The sequence below is a fragment of the Heterodontus francisci genome, unplaced genomic scaffold (assembly GCF_036365525.1).
Source record: "Heterodontus francisci isolate sHetFra1 unplaced genomic scaffold, sHetFra1.hap1 HAP1_SCAFFOLD_240, whole genome shotgun sequence".
Taxonomy (NCBI): domain Eukaryota; kingdom Metazoa; phylum Chordata; class Chondrichthyes; order Heterodontiformes; family Heterodontidae; genus Heterodontus; species Heterodontus francisci.
In genome coordinates, this window is record NW_027140128.1 from 1965249 (window position 1) to 1980328 (window position 15080).

The following is a 15080-nucleotide window of genomic DNA, read 5'->3' on the forward strand; positions in this document are numbered from 1 at the left end:
ACATTAGGTCGTGGACAACTCTTTGCGCTGGAAGACCAGCAAGTTTCGGGCAGACCAAAGGGCGTCTTTCACCGAATTGATAGTCCTGCAGCAGCAGTTGATGTTTATCTCGGTGTGCATCCCTGAGAACAGCCTGTAGAGCACAGACTCCTGCGTTACACAGCTGCTTGGGATCAACCGCGATAAAAACCACTGCATCTTTTTCTACACCTGCTTTGCAAAGACAGACAGGGCAGTCCTCTCTCCTCTGTCTTGTTTGTTTGCTGTATTGAACCCTTTGCTGAGTCTATTAGGAAGGATGCAAGCATAAGGAGGGGGGTTACAATCCGAGGCAGTGGAGTCACTCAGGTTAAAACTTCCCTGTACCTGGATGACGTCGCCGTCTTTTGCTCAGATCCGCTGTCCGTTCGCAGACTGATCAGCATCTGCGACCAGTTCGAACTCACCTCGGGAGCCAAAGTTAACCACGGCAAGTGCGAGTCCACGTTCTTTGGGAACTGGGCTGACCGATCCTTTGTCCCCTTCGCCATCAGGTCAGACTACCTGAAGGTGCTGGGGAAATGGTTCGGAAGGGCCGGGGCGTGCACCAAAACCTGGAAGTAGCGAGTAGCCAGGATAAACCATAAGCTGAGCACGTGGGAGCAGCGATCTCTCTCCATTGTGGGTAAGAACCTGGTCATCAGGTGCGAGGCGCGCACGTTGCTGTACGTGGTGCAGGTCTGGCCCGAACGCCACTTCTGCGCTGTGGCGATCACCCGAGCCATTTTCCGCTTCATATAGGGTTCCAAAATGGACCAGGTCTGGAGGGACACGATGTTCAAACATGTTATACTCCAGCTTCCAAACGTTTGCCTGGATCCGAGAGGCCCTGGCGGAATCTAAACTGAGCATCGATGAGCAGATTCTTGCTAAATGCGTGGTGATTGATATCACTGTTAATGACATCTTCCATCACTTTGCTGATGATTGATAGTAGACTGATGGGGCGGTAATTGGTCAGATTGGATTTGTCCTGCTTTTTTTTAATGGACAGGACACACCTGGGCAATTTTCCACATTGTCGAGTAGCTGTTTGTGCTGTAGCTCAAAAAACAATTATCTTAATAAATTATCGGCTGTAAGCACGTTTGTCATCGGGTTGAATAATTTCTGTGTGAGGAATGTTCCAGCATCATAAACCAGGGGAACGTGCTGACTGAGCTGTGTCTTCATCTCTTCTGGGCAGTCGGACAGTTCACCCTTCATTCTGCTCTGATTCACTTTCCCAAAGCGGATCGACAGATTCTCACATCTGGAGACCGGGTATTCTTGTTAGGTTCCTTTTGATTTTTCTTGCTCCTGAATGATAATATATGCCAACCTTGGATCAACCTTGCGTTGTGTCCCAGTCTTGGTTAAGAGCGACACATAACGGCACCAACATTCTGAAACAAACAACACAGTCACACTTTCCTTCAGTGAGATTAATGTTGAGGCGGTTTCCATGTCGAATGCAATTGTGAACAAATTTCTCACGAAGAAATTGTGGGTGATTTGAGTATTTGCACTGAATTTCTGTGCAAGGAGGGGCAGTTTCAAACAGCCATTCCAAAATCACTTCCTTCACAAAGACAAAGCCTGTGCTGTCTTAACGTGTCACTCAACTTCACAAACAAATTTGAACTCGAAGTTCGGGAGAAGACAGAGTGGTGAATGATTGATAGTGTCATCTTTGGATGAGAAAAGATACTAAACATACAAAATCCAACATTTGAGCTAGCGTGTAAGATTGATCTTTCCATGGAGATGTTCACTGGAACACTGGAACAGGCCCAGGACCGAAATGTTGACATGAGAGCAGGGGGGAGTGTTGAACCGGCAAGGAACCAGAAGCTCGGAGTCATGCGTTCGGACTGAGCAGAGGTGTTCGACATAATCTGGGTTTGGTCTCCCCAATTTGCAGGAGACTACAATGTGAGCAGCGAATACAGTACACTCAATTGAAAGAAGTACAAGTAAATCGCTGCTTCACCTGAAAGGAGTGTTTGGGCTTTAAATAATGAGCAGAGAGGAGGGAAAAGGGTAAGTATTATATCTCCTGCGATTGCATGAGAATGTGCCTTGGGAAGGGGACGAGGTGTCAGGGATAATGGAGGAGTGGACCAAGGTGTCGTGGAGGGAACGATCCCTTCGGAATGCTGACAGGGGAGGGGAAGATGAGGTAGGTGGTGGCATCACGCTGGAGGTGGTGGAAATGTTGGAAGATGATCCTTTGGATATGGAGGCAGGTGGGCTGGAAAGTGGGGACAAGGTGATCCCTGTCGCAGTTCTGGGAGGGAGGGGAAGGGGGAAGGCAGAGGTTGATGGTCCTGTCAACTACACTGGGAGGGGGGCAAGGGATGGGGGTCGAAATCTGGTGATGTTGTTGAATTTAATTTCAAACACTCCTTGAACTCTCTGCCGATGAAGACTGAAAAAGGGAAGAACAACCACACAACAAGGGTCTCAAATCCAAGACCCTGAGATTAAAAGTCTCATACTCTACCAACTGAGCTAACAAGGCCTGAGACAGTACTTCTGCTCTGATACAGTAAATCCACTTACAGAAGACCCAAAGTGTGAGAAATTCCTCTCACTCATCAATAATAAAACTGAAATCTTTTTACCTTCCAAATGCTGCCATCTATTTTGTCAGTATTGATTTCTCTCTCCTTTTTATTTAGTTCATGCATTTCTTCAGAATTTCTTTTTTCAATTATATCTGAGGGAAGAAATGAACAGATCTGGCAGCTCAAAACTGGGCATCCATGAGGCACTGTGGGCCATCAGCAGCAGCAGAATTGTATTTAAACACAATATGTTACCTCATGGCCTGGCATATCCCTCACTCTACCATTACCATCAAGCCAAGGGAGCAATAGTGGTTCAATGAAGTGTGCAGGAGGGCATGTCAGGAACAGCCCCCAGCAGAGCTAAAAATGAGGTGTCAATCTGGTGAAGCTACAACAGAGGATTACTTGCATGTCATATAGCGGAAGCAGCATGCAATAGACAGAGCTAAGCAATCTCACAATCAACAGATCAGATCAAAGCTCTGCAGTCCTGCCACATCCAGTCCTGAATGGTGATGGATAATTAAACAATTAACAGGAGTCACAGAGAGTCATAGAGTCGTACAGCACAGAATCAGGCCCTTCGGCCCACCGCGTCCATGCCGACCATAATGCCTATCTATAGTAATCCGACTTGCCTGCATTAATTCCATATCCCTCCATGCCTTGCTCATTCAAGTACCTGTCCAGATGCCTCTTAAATGTGACTACTGTTCCTGCCTCCACCAGGCAGCTCATTCCAGATACCCACTATTCTTTCTGTGAAAAATTTACCCCTTTGACCCCCTTTAAACCTCCTCCCTCTTAGCTTAAATCTATGCCCTCTAGTTTTAGTCACCCCTACCATGGGAAACAGACTCTGGCTCTCTGCACTATCTCTGCCTCTCATAAAGCGTGACGTAGGAGTGAAGAACGAGTGACCAAAAGGAGGAAAGTGGCACGGACTAGAGATAATGGCTGGAGTGGGGGTTGGGGGGCTGGGAGCGAGTGGCAGGAGAGCTGGGTGCTGCGCACAGGGAACAATCGGCCAGGGGAGCAGCGAGGTGGAGAGCGAGCAGCTGAGGAGAAGAAGCCTCAAGGCCGAGGGGGGAGAGCTCCAACCACAAAGTCCCCCATTCAGCCGCTTCCTCCAGCTGAGTGAGAGGCTGGATACCCGATGACGCTGTAGCGTGAATGTGCGAAGATGGACCATGGGCGGATATGCGATGATGTTTGTTGCTGAGCCATGACATCATCCTGTGCATGTGCCACTTAATCCTGGCAAGATGTAGCTGTGCCTATGCGCAGCTTGGCACAGTCCGATGATGTCAGCAGGCCGCTCCGTTGACAGGAATCACATTGTGTCAGCAGTGCCCACAACCCAGGAAAGAATAAAAAAGAGATTTACCACAATGGTAGCAGGGTGAGGGATTTCAGTTATGTGGAGAGATTGGAGAAGCTGGGGTTGTTCTCCTTGCAGCAGAGAAAATTCAGAAAAGAGTTGACACATTTGTTCAAAATCATGGAGGTTTTCAATAGTTTAAATAAGGAGAAACTGTTTCCAGTGGTAAAAGGGTCAGTAAGCAGAGGACACAGATATCAGGTGATTGGCAGAAGAACCAGAGATGACATGAAGAACGATTTTTTACACAGTAATGTGCTGTGATAAAGAAAGAAAAGACTTGCATTTATATAGCACCTTTCAAGACCACTGGATATATCAAAGCACTTTGTAAACAATGAAATACTTTTGAAGTGTAATCACTGTTGTTCTGTCAGAAATGCAGCAGCTAATACCCACAAACAGCAATGTGATAATGACCAACTGATCTGATTGAGGGGCAAATATTGATCACAACACCAGGGAGAATTGCTCTTCACTTGTTTGAAATTGCAGCTTGGGATCTTTTACATTCACCCAAACATGCAGACCAAGTCTTGGTTTAACATCACATCTGAAAGGCAGCACCTGCAACACCCTCAGTGCTGTATTGGAATGTCAGCTGTGAAATCTGAACCCAGAAGCTTGTGATTTCGAGGTGAGTGTGACCAACTGGTTGCAGCAACCTGAAGATTTAACTCATTGACACCCTCCTTTAGGGTAATCTAGAAAGCACAACACCCAGCTCTGTCAGTTAGTGTGCTTGTTTGTTAACTCACAATTTGTTGGTTCAAGCACTTAAAAGGATGAGGCTTTATTAACTTAAACTCTTCTACATCTGCTGTATTACTCTTGCTGTTGATTCTTCAAAGTTAAGGTTAATCAAGACTTTCTTTGTGAAATCCATGCTGACTGTGTTTTAGTATGTTTTCATTTTCATATATATTTTCTACTTTTGGGGATTACAGGATATTGTCATTTTTTATTGATTTTATTTTTATTTATTGCATTTATTTCCCATCCCTAATTCCCTCGAGAAGGTGGTGGTGAGCTGCCTTCCTGAAGCACTGCAGTCCATGTGGTGCTGTTAGGAAGGGAGTTCCAGGATTTTGACCCAGCCACAGTGAAGGAACGGTGATTATAGTTCCAATTCCAGGATGGTGTGTGGCTCAGAGGGGAACTTGCAGGTGGTGGTGTTCCCATGCATCTGCTGCCCTTGTCCTTCGAGGTGATAGAAGTCACGAGTTTGGAAGGTGCTGTGTAAGGAGGCTTGCTGCGTTGCTGCAGTGCATCTTGTGGATGGTACACGCTGTGTGTTGGTGATGGAGAGAGTGAATGTAGTGAATTAGGCGCCAATCAAGTGGGCTGCTTTGTCCTGGATGACGTTGATCTTCTTGAGTGTTGTTGGAGATGCACCTATCCAGGCAATGGAGAGTATTGCATCACACTCCTGACTTGTGCCTTGTAGATAGGGGACAGGCTTTGGGGAGTCAGGAGGTGAGTTACTCGCCGCAGGATTCCTAGTGTCTGACCTGCTCTTGTAGCCATGATATTTATTTGGCTACTGCAGTTCAGTTTCTGGTCAGTGGTAAGCCCCCAGGATGTTGATAGTCGGGGATTCAGCAATCGTAATGCTGGTGAATGTCAAGGGGAGAGGGTTAGATTCTCTCTTGTTTCAGAAGGTCATTGCCTGGGACTTGCGTGACTCGAATGTGAAATATCCTTATTGTAGGGTATTGTATTGTACTGTACAGTGACTACACTTGGAAAGTCCTTCATTGGCTGTAAAAGGCTTTACAAAGTCCTGTGGTCGTGAAATGCATGTGTTGCTTTTTCCATTGTTATCAGTGTCATTTTGATCAAAAGATAGGTTTCGTGAGCACAAAGTTTAAATCAATGTTGATTCAAATAATGTAAAAGCATCTATATTCTTGCACTATACTTAATAATCACCATCATCCCATCCTTACAGAGTACAATGTTTTTGACCCTAAAATTGATTCCACAATCTCAGTCCCTCAGACAATTTCAGCCCAGTTCTGATGAAAGATCACAGATCTGAAACGTTAACTCTGTTTCTCTCTCCACAGATGCTGTCAGACCTGCTGAGTATTTCCAGCATTTTCAAGAGTCTCGATTTAATGAATAGGAAACTTGTTTCAGATCAGATTGCGAGACAGTGTGAAACCACTCCATTGTACTCATGTCTGAGATTCTGAGCACAGTTGGCTGTTAGTGGAAGACATCATTAATTAAATGTACCTAGCAACAGCTCAGACCATTTATTATTTTACAAGGTAGTGTGATGGCCATCCAGGGGTTAAAAGTAGGGATCTTGTAAGGTTTCAGTGTGCAGGAACACTCGAAGATCTCAGGGGTAAAGGCTCAGATCATCGACCAAGTTCTCCACCTGATGAGGGATCTAGGCTGGACAAATAGGGGCGTGACACTCTGAGACCAAGCTCGACCAGTCCACACACCTGCTAGAGCTGTAAAGTTATATTCCCCAAGTTTGTTCAAGATAATTTTACTTCCAATTATTAAGTACTATTATACTCTCAATAAAAGTTCTGGACTTATTAATCAAGTATCCTGTTGCTTTAATTGATTAAAGTCATGCCCAAAGAGATTGTCCACAATAGACTTTCCAGAACTGAAAGATACGTCTGCAAAGATTGCTAATTTTACAGCCCTGTTTAAAAAGAGAGATAAACCCAGGAACTACAGACCAGTTAGTCTAATGTCGGTGGTGCGGAAACTTTTGGAGACAATTATCCAGGAGAAAATTAACTGGCATTTGGTAGAACATGGGCTAATAAATGACAGCCAGTACAGATTGGTTAACAGAAGATTGTGTATGAATTAATTAATGAATTAATTTCTTTGATGAAGTTTCACAGAGAGTTGACCAGGGTGGTGAGGTTGATGGTGTGTGTCTGCACTTCAAAATTGTGTTTGAAAAATTACCATAAAATAGACTTGTTAACAAAATTTGAGCAGATGGGATTAAAGAGGCAGTGGCAGCGTGGATACAAAATTGGCTGAGAGACAGAAAGCATAAAGTCGGGTGAATGCTTGTTTTTCAGAATGGAGGGACTAATACAGTAATGTCACTGTTGTTGCAGTGTGTGCAGTGTCTGACCCTGAGCTGTCCGAGGGAGGGGGCTGTTTGTGATGTTCCTGTGGGGTGCATTATCATCAGGGTATCTCTCTGAGCTGTCACAGGGATGGGGCAATGTGTGATATCCTTGTGCATGTCATACAGGCCCACTGGCGTGTGGTTCCATCCTGATGCCAAGAAACAGAGCCCCATCTATGGGCAAAAAGTCTCACTTCCCTGTGGGTGTCTTGAGAGAGTAGAAGGCTTCGGGAGTAAACCTGGACAGTAAATCCGGAGTGGAGTCCCGTAGGCGGTTGCCTGTTACTTTTCAGGTAGTTTTCCAGCAACTCCTACAGCAGAGCTGGTACCAAACAGTACTGTTTTTTTCCTTTCCTTTGGACAATACTAGCAATGCTGAGAGGGGGTCCTGATGCTCAGTGTCTCCATACTATTTGCCCAGGCCTGTGCCCTGGAGAGGATACTCCAGCTTCGTGGTTAAACATTAGCAAAACATGGGAAGAAACAGTTACCGATTATAAGCTCTCACTCAATTGGTGTAGAGTATGAGCACCAGGGGTTACTTTTGACAGTGGGAGAGATCATCGCGTCTCATTGGATAACTACCACCTACTCCAAGCTGTGCAGCCCCCAGTCAGTTAGGTGCTGTACTGCCACGACCTACTTGCTTCAATGGGTGCTTGCAGCTTAGAGAGATATCTCTCAACTGGCGGATTGGTAATCCATGCACCAGGCAAGACATTATCAACAAAGAAGACACCAGTGCTTCGCATCACAAGCTGGAATGTAAGGACCATGTGTCCTGGCCTTACTGACAACCTTCTGCAGGTTGATAGCACACACAAGACAGCTGTGATTGACAAGGAACTCACAAGGCTCAATGTGGACATTGCTGTGCTGCAAGAAACTAGACTCATTCAAAGTGGATCCCTCAAAGAGAAACACTGCACCTTCTTCTGACAGGGGAAACTCGTGAGCATGGAGTGGGTATCACAGTACAAAAAACGCTACTTGACATGAGTGAACCCCCCACAGTTGACTCAGAGAGACTTCATACCCTTCACTTGTCAACAAGCGCGTGCCCAGTTAATCTCATGTGCATCTTTGTCCCGACACTCACCTCCACCCCAGATGTCAAGGATCAATTCTTTGAGACACTTGACACTGCCATCAGTAGAATTCCCAGCACCGAGGGACTGTATCTTCGAGGGGATTTCAACGCAAGCTTGGGTACTGACTACAGCTTGGCCAATGAGCATAGGGCACCAGGGGATTAGCAAGATGAACAAAAATGGACAGAGGTTTCTGGAGCTATGCTGTCATCATGGCCTCTGTGTGATGAACAGCTACTTCCAGGTCAAGCTGTGCCACAAGGTCCTGGAGACGTCCGAGATCATGCCACTGGCACCAGCTAGACCTTATCATCACCAGACGTACCACCCTCAGCAGTATCCTCATCACACGCAGCTATCACAGCGCTGACTGTGACACTGATCACTCCCTGGTGTGTAGCAAGGTCAGGCTTCAGCCAAGGAAGCTTCACCCATCCAAGAAGAAAGGTCGTTCTCGGATCAACAGTTGCCGAACCACTGAACCAGAAAGCACCCAGGAGTTCCTCAACATCCTCGATCAGGCTCTTTCAGAAAACGCCCAAGGCCTCAGTGTGTTATCAAAGTGGAATCATCTGCACACCAACATCAATAACTCTGCATTCGCTGTGTATGGGAAAAGAGATGGGAGGAATGCTGACTGGTTTGAGGCTTATTGGACTGAAATGGAGTCAGTTACTGCAACTAAGAGGAGAGCCCTCATGAACAACAAACAAGTCCCCAGCAAACAAACTCTAGATGCTCTCAGAGCTGCCAGAAACAAGTCTCTGCAGACGGCTCGGCACTGCACCAATCAATACTGGTTAAAACTCTGCAACAGCATACAATCTGCCGCTGAATCTGGGGGATGCTGGAGGGACATATGAAGGAATTCAACACACCAAGGTTCCTTAGACAGCACCTTCCAAACCCGCAACCTCTACCAACTAGAAGGACAAGGGCAGCCAATTCATGGAAACACCACCACCTGCAGGTTGCCCTCCAAGCCACACACTATCGTGACTTGGAACTATATCGCCTTTCCTTCACTGTCGCTGGGTCAAAATCCTGGAACTCCCTTCCTCACAGCACTGTGGGTGTACCTACCTCACACAGACTGCAGCGGTTCAAGAAGGCAGCTCACCACCACCTTCTCATGGGAAATGAGGGATGGGCAATAAATGCTGGCTTAGCCAGTGATGACCACATCACATGAATGAATAAAAAAAAATTATGAAAGCAACGGGCCCAGCAGTAACTAAATCAGCACCTTTGAAGACAAAGACAGGGACAATCATCACTGAACCTAACAAGCAGATGGAAAGGTGAGTGGACCATTACCTTGAACTCTACATAACGGAGAACATTGTCATTTGAAGTAGCACTCAGCACCATTCCAGACTTCCCTGTCATGCAGGAGCTGAACAGCGACACCACCATAGTGGAGCTCAACAACGCCATTGACCGTCTTGCCAGTGGTAAAGCCCTGGGAAATGATGGTATTCCACCTGGAATCATCAAAAGTGGAAAAGCAGCTCTGTTGCAGCATCTCCATGAACATCTGTGTCTCTGTTGGAAGGGGAGATCTGCGCCTCTCAACATGTGTGATGCAAACATTGTCACCTTGTACAACAATAAGGGGGAATCGCAGTGACTGCAGCAATTAGCGAGGCATCTCCTTGCTAAGTATTGTGGGGAAGGTCTTTGCTCGCACTGCTCTGACCAGATTGCAGACCCCGGCATCACACATCTATCCTGAGTCTCAGTGCAGCTTCAGAGCTGGTAGATCGACAGTCGACATGATTTTCTCACTTCGGCAGTTACAGGAGAAGTACTGTGAACAGTACAGACCACTCTACATTGTCTTTATAGACATCACCAAGGCCTTCGATGTTGTTAGCAGAGACAGACTCTTCAAACTGCTGTGGAAACTAGGCTGCCCTCCTGAACTCTTGGGCGTCATCTCTTCTTTCCACGAGAACATGCACAGTTCCGTCAGTTACAATGGAGCAACATCAGACAGTTTCACGATCAGCAGTAGGGTAAAACACGGCTGTGTCCTGGTGCCAACTCTCTTCGGAACGTAGGAGGTGGCAGTTTAACCTGTCGAGCCTGCTCTGTCATTCAATTACATCCTTGCTGATCATCTACCTCAACACCACTTTCCCGCGCTCTCCCAATATCCCTTGATGTCATGAGTATCAAGATTTCAATCAATTTCTGTCCTGAACATGCCCAATGATTGAACTTTCACAAACCCCTGAGGCAGAGAATTCCAAAGATTCACCACCCTCTGAGTGAAGAAATTCCACCCTATCTCAGTTTTAAATGGCCTTTTAAATGAAACTTTAAGGAATACCAGCCCAGTTTCCTCATAAGACAATCCCACCATCCCAGGGATTAGTCTGGTGACCCTCCGTTGCACTCCCTCTGTGGAAAGTATATCCTTCCTTAGATAACGAAACCAAAACTGTACACAATACTCCAGCACGATCTCACCAAGCTCTATACAATTGCAGCAAGACATCTTTAGTCCTGTACTCATGACCCCTCGTGTTGAGGCCAACATACCATTTGCCTTCCTCATTGATTGCTGCACCTGCATGCGAGCTTTTAGTGTCTCATGAACAAGGACACCCAGGTCCCTTTGGACATCAACACTTCCCAACCTCTCACCATTTAAGAAATATTCTGTCTTTCTGTTTATTCTACCAGAGTGGATAACTTCACACTTATTCACATTACATTCCATCTGTCATTTCATTCACTTATTCTGTCCAAGTCCCCTGGAAGCCTCCTTGTAACCTCCTCACAGCTCACATCCTTTACAATTGGCATATCCTTCTCCATGCTGCTATTTTAAACTTTCTGTGACTCAGATGGGGGTGTCCACCTGCATACCAGAGCTGATGACAAGCTGTTCATCTTGGCAAGACTGCGCACCAAGACCAAAATGAGTCAGTTCTTGGTCTGTGAGTTGCTGTTTGCTGATGATGCTGTGCTGACATCCCATAATGAAGTTCATTAACAGCAGCTTGTATATCGGTTCTCCCTGGCCTGCAAGGAGTTTGGACTGACGATCAGCATCAGGAAGATCAAAGTTATGGGCCAGGACGTAGAGACTCCACCTTCCATCAACATCGATAGGCTCACTTTGGAGGTTGTCAACAGCTTCACATACCTTGGATCAACAATCACCAGCAATCTGTCCCTTGATACTGAAATCAGCACCAGGATTGCCAATGCTGCAGCTGTCATGTCAAAGTTGAGAAGACGAGTGTGAACCGACAGCAAACTGATCGATAATACAAAACTCCGCGTGTAACAGGCTTGTGTTCTCAGCACCCTCCTTTATAGTAGAGAAGCATCAACAACTTATGCAAGCCAAGAAAAGCAGCTGAACAGCTTCCACCTCCGTTGCCTCAGATGGATATTGGGCATCTCCTGGCAGGACAGAGTGCCGAATGCGGAAGTACACCAGCGTGCAGGGATCTGCAGCATGTTTGTCCTCTTGTGTCATCGGTGACTCTGTTGACTGGGTCATGTGTGCTGAATGGATGATTTTCGCTTTGCCAAAGACATGCTCTTTGGTGAGCTTGCTATCAGCACGAGACCAACAGGTTACCCACGTCTGTGATACATGGACATCTGCAAGAGAGATCTCAAGCTGACTGGGATTGGAGTCGATGCATGGGAAGTCCTTCCTGCTGACTGGAATTCCTGGAGAAAGGCATTCAGGAAGACCATGGGAAAAGCAGAGGACAAAAGAAATGACCAGATGGTGGGAAAGAGAGCCCAGAGGAAGGAAACATTATCAGTCGACCACGGGCCAATGATATTCATCTGTACCAGCTGCGGAAGGGATCGTCACTCACGAGTCATCCTCTACAGCCACAACAAACGATGTTTCACACAGAAGTGACGTACACCCCGGGTGTAGCCCATCGTCTTCCGAGATGGACGGTTGCCTATTACAATTACAACTACAGCTGCAACAACAAGAGCGAGTCAGAGGCTGGGAACTCTGCCGTGACGAACTCAGCTCTTGACTCGCCAAAGCCTGCTCACTATCTACAAGGCCTTCCTCTGACTTCAATTGCACATATGTTCGTGGTCTGGCTCTGTAGCTTAGTTGGCTAAAACACCTGGCTAGTAAACAAGAAATCCTGGGTTCAACTCCCAGCAGAGCCTTATTTCGCAGTCGCAACATGCCTGAGAAGTTCCATTATCAACACTGACATCTGTGTCTTGTGAACTCCAATTCAAAATACTTGATGAATTTCAATCACATACAAAAGCAGCCTTTGTGAAGGACATGAGTTTGGAATGGTTGTTCCTCCTTGTACAGAATTTCAGTGCTAATACATCAAAGGTAATTTCTTTGACATAAATTTGTTCACAGTCACATTCAACCTGGAAAACAGATTGATATCACTCCCACTGAAGGAGAGTGTTTGTGTCATTATGTGTTGCTTTTAACCGAGACTGGGACATGACGCAAGTTGGAGTGTTTAATCTGAGGTTTGGAATATTTATCAGTCAGGAACAAGAAAAATCAAAGGAACCAAATAAGAAAACCTCTGTCTCATGTGGTGACCGTGAAACGGTGAGAAGATATTAAACTTTGTTGTATTTAATACAACTGTGTGAACTTTGATCTTTGCGGCCTTTTATAAACAGTATTTGAAGGGTCTCAGTAAAAATGTTCAGTGTTGATGAGAGTGGGGTCTGGGTGAGCAGCTGCTTAATGTGACAGGGTCAGGACTGGATGCAGGAAGTTCTCTGACAGTCTCTCTCTGATGGGTTGAGTTGATTTTCAACTGGCAGCTGTTGCTGTTTTGATAATTCAAGTTCCCTCCACCGATTTTTTTGGACAGACAGTGCAGTGTGAGGATGTAAAGGGTTAATGCTGAAGACACGGGATTAACCCCTCCCACAATCAGAGTGATGATGTAACAGTCACATGAGATGAGGTTTGGGAGGAGAGAGCAGCACCAAGGATGCTAGTTTCGGAGGCTTGATGAGTGTGTATATGGTATTGTGTAAATTAGAAAATAGTTCTTAGTTCTTTCAGCAGGAAATGTGTCCAGAAAATATCACGAAACTCACAATTTTATTATTCAGGAGTTGGAACACAGGGATATTAACTCCAAGTGACAGTAGTGGTTTCATTTAACAAAAGAAAAGTAGAGAATATTATTGCTCATTGATTGAAATCCCCCAGTGAGGAGACAGTTAAACAGGTGATCTGTTGGGGCATCCTTCGATCCAAGGTTTCGGCAGCATTAAATCTCCCTTTTTGGTGAAAATCTCTGTTTTTTGCATCTTTTTTTAATCCAACTTTGATGGACCAGTGAAAAAACTGAAAAAAGTGAACAGATCCATCCTTTCTTTTCTTCCTTCTTCCCATTAGTTTCTCTTTTCTGTCCCAATTTAATCTGCTGTTTCTGCTGTTTTATCCATTCCAATCAAAATTCAACATTCCAATCAAATCTATTTGTTATTCCACAGTGTCTCTCCATGTGTTTTATTCTGTTGTATTCTCTCACAGTCTGTTTGATGATCAATTTTACATCTCACTCTCTGTTCTGGTGAAGATCAGAAGCAGTGTTACCTGTTTGCAACACCCGACAAGTCGGCCTGAGGCTGTGTCTCATCGATAATGTGGAGTTAGGAACATAGGAATATAGGAGCAGGAGTCGGCCATTCAGCCCATCGAGCCTACCCCACCATTCAATATGATCATGGCTGATCATCCACTTCAATGCCCTTTTCCCCACACTTTCCTCATATTCCCTTATGTCATTTGTATTTAGAAATCTATCAATCTCTGCTTTAAACATACTCAACGACTGAGCTTCCACAGCCCTCTGGGTTACAGAATTCCAAATATTCACAACAATCCGAGTAAAGAAATTTCTCCTCATCTCTGTCCTAAGTGGCTTGCCCCTTATTTTGAAATTGCGTCCCCTGGTTCCCGACTCCCCAACCAGGGGAAACATGTTAGCTGCATCTACCCTGACTGTCCTTTAAATATTTTGTAGGTTTCAATGAGATCACCTCTCATTGTTCAAAACTCTGGAGAATACAGCCCCAGTTTCCCCAATCTCTCTTCATAGGACAGTCCCACCATCCCAGGAACAAGTCTGATGAACCTTCTTTGCACTCCATCTATGGCAATAATATCCTCCCGAAGGTAAGGGGACCGAAACTGCACACAGTACTCCAAGTGCGGTCGAACCAGGGTTCTATACAATTGAAGCAAGAATTCACTACTCCTGTACTCAAATCCTCTTGCGATAAAGGCTAACATACTATTAGCCTTCCTAATTGCTTGCTGCACCTGCATGTTAGCTGTCAGTGACTTATTGACATGGATACCAGTTCACCCTTATACTCTATACCTCTGTTAATAAAGGAAATGATTCCATATACCTGCTGAACCACCTTATTGACCTGTCCTGTTACCTTCAGGGATCTGTGGACATTCACTCCAACGTCCCTCACTTCCTCTACACCATTCAGTGTTCTCCCATTAATTGTGTATTCCTTTGCCTTTTTTGACGCCTGCTCTCGCTGTTCCCTGCTCTCCGAGTGAACTCTTGCTCCCTCTCCTGGGCTCTTTATGCTCCACTCTGCTCTCACTGTTTCCCGCTCTCTTAATGTATCAATATTTATTTGCCTTGTGTTTAATTTAAAATATGGATTAACTGTATTTTACAGTTGTAGGTTTTATTTGGTAGTCCTGTACAAGTTGTGGATTGGTATTCAATATTTAGCTCTGTGAAAACGATTGCGAATGAAAATATAACTTTCAATCTTATACATGGGCCGGTCTGCAAGCTCCAAGTCCTTCATTTTGTAGTAATGGAATTGATACTGTATCTTTCAGTCTTAATCTCTGTGGCATTTTTGAACTGGTA